Source organism: Rhamphochromis sp. 'chilingali' (assembly GCF_963969265.1).
Source record: "Rhamphochromis sp. 'chilingali' genome assembly, chromosome: 6".
Classification (NCBI taxonomy): Eukaryota; Metazoa; Chordata; class Actinopteri; order Cichliformes; family Cichlidae; genus Rhamphochromis; species Rhamphochromis sp. 'chilingali'.
In genome coordinates, this window is record NC_137933.1 from 41,659,161 (window position 1) to 41,669,362 (window position 10,202).

Here is a 10,202-nt window from a genome sequence, read left to right on the forward strand (position 1 = left end):
ATAAGCAATAAGAAAATCTAAATCAAAACTCTGAAACTTTAAATAAAAAACCTGAAAGTGTACATTGTGGAAATGGAATGTTAAAGTGCTTTGTGCCACATTGGCACAGCAATGTGCTGACAGAGCAAAAGTAGACCAAAAGTAACCGAAACTACCAAAGTAACAGACTGAGCAGAGCAATGTAAGCATAGTGAAGCAGCATTATCAGTGTAGCAGCGCGTGACGTATAATAAATCAGACATGATATGAATTATGACAGTGAAAGTTCTGCAATGTAACAAGAATATGATATAAAATCCAGTTCCAGACCCTTATGGTGATGCTATGAGGGGAGTGGGGGCATGTCCTGGCTCGAATGGCCTGAGGATAGAAGCTCCTCTTCACTCTCTGTCTTTGCCCCGATGGTGTGGAACCTTCCACCTGATGGCAAAAACAAGTTACTGGGATGGGAGCTGCTCTGGACCAACATCTCCTGGTGTAAATGTCCTGAAGGGAAGGGAGATGCTGTTATTGATCCTTTTACCTTAGTCTTAAAGTGTGTATTTATTTCTTACTCTTCTTATATTTATTGCTTGTCTTTTGCACTGAATGTAACTCGAACCTCTTCATCCGGTCTCTATATACTGCACTGTGTACAGCAGAGATGACAATAAAGTTTACTTTGACGTGAGCAGCAGCGCTCTGCAGCACACATCACTCTGTGAAGAGCTTTTCGGTCCTGAACACAACTAATCCCAGGATGTGATGTTCTGTGTGAGGATGCTCTCCACAGCACCTGAATAGAATCACTTAGACCCTCTCTCTATGTTCTTAACACATTATTTTCACCTTCCTCTACCTCTTCCTCACTCTGCTGTTGTCCCGCCTCCTGCACTTTTTCTCTGCTGGTGCTAAATTTGACCTTTTCACCACTTCCTCCAAGGTAAACTCTCTTTTACAAGTTGCATGAGGGGAGGAGTTCAGGGATTTGATTGGGCAGTGTCCGTATCGGAAATGAGCGAATGGATGCTGTCAGTGTGTGTTGGGTCGGTGGGTAAATGACCCATCAGGTCACCGGGAAAATGCCAGATTACCGGTCCAGCCCTGCTGAGCAGCTGTTTCTGTTGGGGAAAAATTGGCTTAAAACATATTTTATAGGCATATATGTGGTTCTCAGTGACATTTGAAGTTCCACATTTCTGAAAATGAAAAAGTACCTCTTAGCAGTAGCATATTAGGACTCAAGGGAGTCTATCTCAGACTGTGTGTGAGGCCCTTTGTAGGTAATGATGGGTTTAAGATACATTTTTAAAAAGAAAATGAAGGGTCTGGGCGAAGGAGAATAAATATAAAAGAAATAAACTCAAGGTGATTACGTCATACCTTTATTGAAAAAAAACTTTCACAAAATATTTTTAATTGAATTTTTATTATAATTATTTAATACTGAGTGTGAAATGTTTTGTCACACTCACGCTGAGGCGCGGGGTGTGGGTATTATTTTGGAAAGAAAGGACCGGAAGTTACATTCACGTACTCTCGCTTTATTTTCCGGGAGAGAGGGTTTCCTGACTCTCAGAGATGTCGCCACTTCTCAAAGACCATTGGGTGAGAGCGGGGAGAACTGATGATGTCACCCTGTTCGTAAACAGGATGAAGCGTTCATATACTCGATATATTTATTTATTCAGCCCCACGCACGTGTGTGTGACTCACACGTCATCGTAAATCATGTAAATAAGCGTCTTTGCTCAGTTCAGTTGCGCCTCCTGAGGTTCCCACGCGGATCCCTGTTCTCCATCAGTCAGCACAACCTGTATTTCCTGTGTGGGATTCGAGTGATTCACGCTCTGCGTGTTCAAACAGCTTATAGATCTGAGACAGCGACGCGTTTCACTTTCAGTTCAACATTTCAATCCACGCACGCTCTGCTTTTTTATTTGTAGAAAAGTCTGTGAAACAGAAACGGACGTGACTACAAATACACAACGCCTCTGAAGTTCTTTAAATTACTGCACGTGGAGCCAGATGTTAGAAGTTTTGTCCAAATATGAAATATTAAGAGTCGGCGCAAACTCTTTGAGGCTCGCACAGAGGTCTGAACAGCGCCACCTGCTGCTACGGAGAGGAACGAGCCTCAGCCTCTGTTTATCAGCTGGAAGTTTAGATTACAGTAACACGTGGATATAAAGTACTTTGAAATGTGAAAAGTTACATTTAAAGATAGTTTATTGTATGTTTCAGTGCCAGATTTTACACTGTCACGTTATCACTAAAGCACTTCTGGATGGATGCAAACTGCATTTCGTTGCCCTGTACCTGTGCATGTGCAATGACAATAAAGTTGAATTCTATTCTATTCTATTCTATTAATGATGTTATTCTGAAAACTGTGGAAAAGAGAAGCAAATCCTGCCAATTCCACACAGCAAAACGCTGTGCAACGTCACGCTTAATGGACAAAGAGAAGAAACTGATTAACAAAACGAGTATATGTAATATTATTAATGTGCAGTGAAGTTGCCTGCTTTATCTACGTGTCACTTCCTTTCCTCATCTGTGATTGGCTCTTGTGTTCTTTTGTCTCCTGCTTATTACCTGACAGAAATCCTTTTATAAAGACTTCAGTTACTTGTTGCCTTACAGTGAGTACTGTAGTCCTGTTAGCTGTACTGTTACTGCACGTGTTTGTGTTCCTAGTGTATTTTAGGTGGTCTGTGAGTTATGAAGGGAAATACAATAATTAAAGCCCATCTGAACCTATTCACAGTTATAATGAAACTGAAATCTTTACAGGTAAGACCACCAGAGCACATGCAGCAGGAGACGGGAGGACAGCACCCAGACACTTAATGCATGAACTCAAACTGTCTTGGTCTTTGTCACTTTAACTATACTTCAAATTCTGTTCATCAGAAAGTCACAGCGAGCGTCACAGCTGAAAAACGATTTCCCCTGCAGTTCCTCCAACGTCCAGCAGAGGCAGCAGTGAGTCAGCCCCACAGATTCTCATGTTAAAATTATACAGCAGAAATAAACATGTTTACAGCCTGATACACAAACTGTTTGTTCTCTATATTAAATGTCCCTCCTCATAATGAAGAGGGACATTTAATATAGAGAAAATGTTTTTAAATCCAATCAGTTTATTGTCAGTCAACCTGAGGAGTCTGGGCTCCAGTTCTGATGAGCAATATGTGTGATGCATCCATGCAGTGTGCAGGTGCAGCTGGATAACCAGACTAACTAGCATTAGCTGATAACGGCTCATGACTGCACCACAGCAGTGCCCTTCTGCTCACAATGCCTCCCAGTGTACTCAGTGATGTCCAGGCCAAGAACGTTGTAGTTGCTACTGCAACTGGTGGCTCGTACTTCAGAGTGAGACAAGGTGGGGCTACGATGGCTGAAAACATGCTGATGGTGACTAAAGTGGCATTTTTATACAAGTCTGGCAGCTTTTGAGAGCAGACAGGGAACAAATCAAGCCCAAGAAAGTGTTGCAGGTTTTGTGGCTACGAAGAACTCAAGGGAGCCTATCTCAGACTGTGTGTGAGGCCCTTTGTAGGTAATGATGGGTTTAAGATCAGCCATGACACGAAGATGGCCGACTGGATCCCAGAAACAACGGTCACCACAGCCAGCGGCTGATTCAGCTTCTTTACCCAGGACCCCACGGTAGATCTGAAGCAGGTTAGCCAGAGTGCAGGAGATGCAGAGGGTAAAGCTGCTGCCAAATATAGGAAAGCCTAAAGAGGGTTTGTGCAGGAAGCTGAAGGTAAGACAGAAGCTCCAGAAAAGATAACAACAGATACATTATGAACACAGCAACAACCCCGAGGGTGAGAACGATCCCGGAGGTCACCAGAGAGCTCGGAACGATCGAGGGATCCAACCGGAGTGAGAAATCCCCCCGATTTACTCCCACACCTATGCCTCTGTTCATCATGTGAATACTGCTCGTCACCGCAGCCACACCTGCAGAGACGAAACACTTCAATACCCCGAGAAGATTTTCCTTCCTCAGCCCAAAGAATCAAATCCTCAGCAAAGGATTTATGGAAAAACCCTGAATGCAGAATCCACACAGCAGCACCCGATCAGCATCATGGAGCAGGACAGTGAGAGTCCCATTATACACTACAGAACTAACAGTATTTATAAATGGAGATGTGCATAATTATTATGGTTTATATTTTATACTGGCACACTCCTGGGACTGTTAATGTTCAGTTTCCATGTGTAGTGTTGCAATGATGATTTCAGGTGCACTGTGTAAACAGTTTGATGGTTTCTAATGTCTGTGTGGAGCTTTGCTTACCACCATCGTCAGATTCAGTGTTCATGTAAAAACTGATGTCATGTGTGGAGCATATGAATGCACCAGTGTCCCACACAATGCACAGCTGAAGAAAACCAGAGCTGCTGCATTCATGTGTCCCACACACTGATGAAAACTGCATAAAACTATTGAACCGTGCAGTACCTGCGACACAGGCTGCACAGCGTAGTGGGACAGGTGTGACAACGACAAGACGCGAGAGTCTGAAGGGATCATCTGAGTTCATTAAAATACATTTTACTGTAGTTTACTGTATTCTGTCCACCAGTACACGACCATACTGCAGTACTGTTTGCTCTGTTATTAATGTCACTGCTAAAGCATATGTTTGACTCGTATACAAGCCGGCAAGCTCGCCTCTCTAAGCTGACTTTACTCACATGCAGCGAGATAAAAACTGTGAAAAACGATCCTACTTAATCAATAATTTTAAAGATTAATATGGATAATGTTGTGCTGCTGTGAGAGCAGCTCTAAATTTTTATATGCAGTATTTTCACAGTACTGTAACTGGACTGATTCCAGGGGAAAACTCTGAACTCCTGTCCTGGTGGACGTGTAGCAAAGCAGTCACATCCCCGAACGTAAAAATCTGAGATTATTCTGGGAAATAAATGAATGTTGAAACTTTCATCTCACCGTCGAAGCCTTCAGGTTTCTGCAGAGACACTCTGAAACTGATTCTCCAGTCGTTTCTATCTCCATCCTGTGTTCCAGTACGTGATGTCACATCCCAAACCGGGGTCTCCATCGCTGTCAGAGGACATCTGGGTGGTGTCCACACTGAAGTTCACCACTAGAAGCTGTGGAGACAAAAACCGTAAACATTTGTGACAAAATAAAATAAAACACATGGATTCTGTTACTTTAACAAGTAGAAGCTAAAACGATCCTGACATGAACGTTGATTTTCGGAAACGCGCTCTCTTTTATCACGCGTCAGGCTGTATTCAGTGTTATAAATATTTTGGAACAGTTATTGATTCAAAGCTTGTTGAAGCAAAGCGTGACGCTGTGTGCAGGAAGCAGCAGCGCTCGTGCTCGAGGAGCCTCTCTCGCTTCCACGTTGATAAAACCACGATGATTTGATTTTATCTTCCTTCGTCCGATTGATCTTTTCCTTTGGTGTTTGGATATTTATCTAAAAAACTCACTCAGTCAATCAGCTGATTGGTGAAGCACAGCACACGGTTACAGCGGTTGGCTGGTTTAATTTTCCAGGATGATTCACGCGAGTTTCAGTTTCGTCCTTCTGGAGGTTTCTGCTCCCAAAATCTAAAACAACAAGCTTTAAAAATAGCAGCAGCGTTACTCAGATGGACATATTATAGTTTTGCATGTGTTATTGTTGTGTGTTGTGGCTGTACTGAGAGTGTTCATGACTCACGACTGCAGAACAAATCTACCTACAGGTACAGATAAAGTTACCTGACAAATCAAGTGGGACCAGGAAGGGCGATCCAGGAGGATCATCTGGTTTAAGGTCCTCAAAACTTATGAACTTGACGAGCCTTACTCGTTCAGATTCAGGAAGGCCTGCAGACCTATCTGAAGTCCTCTGAGAGCTCAGGCAGCTAATAAAACAAACGAGCCTCAAAGAACTGAGTGCAGTGAACAGAACATACGAGATAAACGGCAAAGGAAGGTTTGAAACATCAGCGGACGAGTTGGAAACGTGAGTGAAGCGGAAAGGAACCAGCTCGGTGTCTCACTGAGAAATTCCAATAGGTACCTGACATCACCGGCGCCTGAATGTCCTGTGTTTGGCGCTCTCTAGCAAAGGCCAAATGGTCAGTTTGGTGGCGTTCAAGGAGACGAAGCCTTTTCAAAGACGTTTCTTGTTTTTGAAGCCCGTCTCAGATGCCGTCTGATGGTTATGGCGCTGCAGCGGGCACCAGTAACGGCCTTGATTTAGGTCGAGGATCGTCTCCACGGGCAGCTAATTGGATCCTCCAGCTCAGTGCTGGTGACATTTTTTGGGTCTTCCACTTGACTTTTTGGTCAATAACCCTCAGGATGATTTAAGAAATTCCAAATGACCGTCTCACTGTGTCCCACCTCAGCGAGAGACCCTGCTTATGCAGTTCAACAACCCGACCACGTTCACAAAGGCAATGTTTTCTTGCCTTTGCCATCAGAACGTCATGAGTGCGACTACCTGACAGAAAATCACAATGAATCCACATTTCTGCACAGATTTGTCCTTTAAAGGCATGCGGTCCTAAACCTTTGATCAGCTGTAAAACAGCTGTTTAAGTTTAAGTGTTGTATTTAATAAACTGCATGTTTAAAAAAATGTTGTGTCTCACTCCTGCTGCTTCTTGTTGCATGTTGAAGCTCGATTTGGAACCTTGTTAAAATCCAAGCATGCAAAATATGATTTTTTGTCATTTTTCAAGTGGTCTTAAACTTTTGATGGGGACGTATCTGGGGATTCTAAACATCGTTGTAAAGACCTCTAATATACACACAAACACAAGAAATAATCCTAAAAACATACACGAGCTTACGATAGAAATACAAAAACACCAAAAACTTTAAGCTATCATCATAGGTTGAACATTTAGACCCTGGACTAACTGCCTCCAGAGCTCTTATGATGTCCTGATATTTACTGACTGAGACCTGTAAACAGCCACTCGCAGGTGGCTTTTTCTCACTTTGCATCACACAGAACAAAGCAGCCGTGTTGCGTTTGCACTGTTGTACCTCAGATGGTGTACACGTCACCATATATTTGCATACTGCACAGGCTCCAGATCAGGACAAACATTTCTTAAACACCTACTGAGGTGACTGGAAAAAGCTGTGACTGGTTTTCTGGACCACCAGGGGGCAGCACAGACCTGCCGAGGCGCTGGAACAGATGTGAAGCAGACTCAGTACAGATGTGGTTCACAGCAGCAGAGGGCAGACTGGCAGCAGCTCTCCCTCCTGTGATGGTGTCCTCGCTCTTTGACGGTGACCAGGTTCTAATTTGTGAGTCGGGGCCGTGTTTTATCGGACCGGTCCTGAGATTCAGAGGCTGGTAAACATGAGTCAAACCTCACAGTTAAGTTAAGATGAAGGATTCAATAACAATGCAGAGTGGGGGATTTCTTTCACAGCACCACATGTTGGGACACACAAATGGATTTGATGAACGTTTTATGATCCAGAGAGGGAAAAAAGCTGCCCTGTAAAACCAAAACTTTCACTTAAGCCTTTCTCCTCTTCCCCCTCCCTCCTGCCCAGCTCATCTTCCTCTTCCTCCTCTTCCTCCCCCAGCCTGCAGAGTGTTTGGAAGAACAAAAAGTCATCTGCTGTCCATCTGGCCGCTGTGCTGGGCGGTAATACCCCCTCATATTCCTCTGCTTCCCAAGCACCCGTGGACAATCCATTCTCTCACCCCCCCACCCCCGTCCCTGCCTTACCCTCCAGTTCCACCACAACCCCCCACTGGCCCCGATCCCTGTCCCAGGACCGAGAGGTGGGATCCGGTGTCAGTGCCCCAGAAAGACCCCTCTCTCTGGAACATGTGGGGGATCAGCAGCAGTGTTGCTCAGAGGGCTCAGTTTCACTGTTTGGGATTCTCACAGTAGCTTGCAACATATCCAACGCTTCCCAGGTGCTGGCAGCTCGCAGCAAAGCCGGGACAGAAAAGTGCTCAAGTTTTCTCACGAAGAGCAAAAACAAGAACTCCTCTGACACGATGAAGGTTTTCACATTGTGAGTCTGCAGGTTAACGTCTGTCTAAATCACACTCCACATGCTAAAGTAATGATGTCTGAAAAAAAAAACAGTCATAGGGAAAAAGTCTGTTTGTGTTTCTGACATATGCAACATCCAACATCCAGTCCTCTAAACAGATGCATGTGACACATCTGAACGTCAACAAAGGCACCTGAGATGTCATTACAGGCTTAAGACGAATTAAAAACCACTAACAACCATTAAGTTACAAGAAACAAGCTTGAAAAACAACAACAAAAACATTTTTTTAAAAAACTATTAAAATAATAAAAACAAATTAATTAATAAAAACTGTCACTAAAAATAAAAGCAGGTATTTAAACTTGCAGCGTGTAAATTCTCATCACTAGATGTCAGTAGATTGTAGATTTGAGTCAGCTGAGTTCTGTATGTAACCGAGCTACCGTACAAATCTGGCTGCCCTTCATCTGCAGTGAGTGTAGGCTGTCAGCACGCTACATCTGCTGTTAGCTGCTGTTAGAGCTGCTGTTAGCTGCTGTTAGCTGCTGTTAGCTGGCACTGGTTAAACTTTCTTTGTCAGTTGCTGACGCTCAGTTAAAAACTCTCATATAATATGAGAATGTAATCAAACTTTATTAGAGGTAAAGACTGATTTTTACTAGACTAACTAGCATTAGCTAGCATAATGTTAGCTTATAACCAGCTGTTGTTGCTGTGTAGCTGTCTGGAGACAGTATCCACTCCCCTGGCAATCAGTAACAGCAGCATTACTTTGAATAAATGAGGACGTTTTCGTGAGTTGCAGCCCTGACTTCATTTCAGGGGAAGAGGCTTGAGGTGACGAGGAAGAGGATGGGGTTTTATAAGACGCGGTTCATGTGAACATAAAGGATATTGCTGTTATTAATTTAACATGATTAAACTGAATGCATTTATATGAGAAGCAGTATTTCAAAAATTTATTGAAATACAAAAATGTTAAATTTAACATTTACCAAAGTCAGAAAAAATCTCAGCGTTCAGAAACTGTTGACTACTTTTTCTCCAAAATCTCTGCAGCTGCTGGACGGCTGCAGGTTTCTGTGCCTCCTCACAACAGTGAGGACACTCAGTGGGGTTCAGATCCAAGCTAACCTTCCTCAGTGCTGATTCAGATGTAATGCATGTGTTCAAATGTGGACCTGCTTCATATTTATGAGTCTCAGATTTAAAATGAACATAGAGTCTTAGCTTTAAATGTCATTTATATGAGTGTAATATAATTAAGCCACTGGACGACGGTCGTGTTCTCTGGTTACAACAGAGGACAGTTTCACTGAGATGTGAGAAAATAAAGACACAAAAAAGGAGCCCGGCGTGGCGAGCGCTCAGCTCGTGTTTTCTAAAAACATCATCGTGTAAAATCAACTTTTCAGACTCGGGCATGAACAGGACGCTTTTGTTTTTACAAGAATGCTTTAAGGATTAAGTGATTGGATTGAGACATTTTCTCTCTTACTTTTTAACATGAGTGTGCTTAGGGTTCTGTCTTTTTAGGTAATAAATATATTTTTAAAAGATGTGTTGTGGAAAGTTTGCCACTTAGACTAATACACAGTGAGTTTTTACCTCGGCTCAGCTGCTCTCTGAGGCTCTTTGCATCATTATTTTCACTGCTTTGCTGTCTGGTTGAGCCTCGCTGCTGTATCAGCCTTTTTCTGCAGCAGCAGGGAGTCATTTTCACTGAAAAGACTCATGTAAAGAAAATCCTCTCTGAACTCGGCCTGGAATTTAGAAGCTGAAGAGTCAGAGATGATGCACCAAAACAGACGGATTAGATCAGACAGGAACACAGCTCCAAATGAATGCTAATGTTCTTCATCCCAGTGAGCTTCACGAGTTCATGTTTCGGTTTGGTTCTTTTATTGCATTAGTGAGATGGTCACTGATATATATCCTCTGTGTGTATTCTAGTTTCACCTTCTTTTGTGATTTCTTTCTGTCTCCCGGTCAACTCCCTGAAGAAAGCCTGACATGCTGCATGGAAGCATTGTGAGCTAAGGCTGCTCACCTGCGTTGTCCAGGATATAAGAGCTGGCTTAGATGAGCTGCCCGGTCTCTCTCTTCAACCTGTTGGTGATCTTTGTTTCAGTCTCTGTGCTCCCCTGTTTAGGTCAGGTTTGCATGTCTGTTACTTCCTGTGAGCCTT